Source organism: Adiantum capillus-veneris, chromosome 6, assembly GCF_014529385.1.
Source record: "Adiantum capillus-veneris isolate H3 chromosome 6, ASM1452938v2, whole genome shotgun sequence".
Classification (NCBI taxonomy): domain Eukaryota; kingdom Viridiplantae; phylum Streptophyta; class Polypodiopsida; order Polypodiales; family Pteridaceae; genus Adiantum; species Adiantum capillus-veneris.
The window spans coordinates 60,630,951-60,632,388 of record NC_140936.1 but is presented as its reverse complement, the minus strand read 5'-3'; positions in this window follow the sequence as shown (position 1 = coordinate 60,632,388).

The window sequence follows — 1,438 nt, the reverse complement described above, 5'->3', positions numbered from 1 at the left end:
AAACATTGGTTAAACTGTTCTAGTAGCCTTGCTTTCATTGGGTTGTACAGCTAATGGTTCTATTTCATTAAGCATTAGCATAGGGAACATAAATAGTTTGCTGAAATTGGTTGAACATTTGGATCTCATTAAATTTGCAGTCTGTAAAGAGATTTCTGGTATGTAATCATACAAAAAAATGTTTGACGTTTAAAGTGGAAGTTACATCTGGAAACTAGTAAAACATGAAGGTTTTTTTGCCATGGTATGAGACAAAGGAATAACATCTATGTTGTTGAATGCCTTAAACCTCCCGTGAGGGTCTCCTTGGAGATGGCGATTGCTAAAATTTTTGAAAAATCGTTAAGAATACAAACGAAATGATGTTCGATTTTTGATAGAATTGTTTATATGGTTTGTAAGACGAATGCCGAAAGTAAGCTTCTTGAAACTCTGAGACTGACGGGAAATGGAGATAGAGTCCGGGTTTTTGTAATTCATAAAACTTCGAATTGTTTTCATAGTCATGACTATAAAATATCACTAGTTGCTATGGGATGCATAACATCTAGTAGGCTGTAAACACACTCTTAAATGATAAACCCCTTGTTTTTGGCATACAAACACATAGTTAGGTAACTATAGAGAATTAGGTCAATTTTTGTATCATGCATGGTCGTAGATACTAGCACGACTTTGAGTCTACTCAGGGAATAGTGGGATACACATGACTCTACACTCAGAGGTTACATTACTTATATTCTCAACTTAACAGTCAATCCTAAGGGTAAGCGGTAAACTAGGTCTACAGGTGTGACATGGATGACAACTGGATCCAGTGTCGACACCTGCAAAATGCACAAACATAGCCACTTCTAACTGAGTGTTTTTGTATGGATGCAGGTAATAGCTGGATCCTTCTCCATGTAGATGTAGTGGAAGCTCATCCCAAAGGGTGGACACACAGTGATACAACATTTAGATATCACTTTGTAATGATTAGAGATCAAAGTTTTGATCTAAATATTTGTATTATCCATTAGATACAGAATGATGTATTGCTGTATAGAAATGTTAATTGAGTTTTATGACATTTGGTTTTAAATATTGTTATTTAATATATTATGTAATACAATTGTCTAAGTATGGTTCAATTATGAAGGGATTTTTCATACTTAAACACACACTCTTTTTTCCCTACTAGTCTTTGGTCGGACTAGTGCCATACTTAACAATTGGAATTAGATAATATATTAAATAATAATTTAGCTACTCTAATTTATGCTGACTTCAATCAAATTTTTTTGTCAGGATGTGGGTATTCATACCCTAAGAATTGGATTGGTAGCTCTATGGTATAATTATGCCCTAGGAATTGGAGCGCTTAATGTCTACGATTAATAGCTTGACTCACCTAATCCAAAGGGATGGGTTGGGGCTTTTGGATCCTTAATTGGTC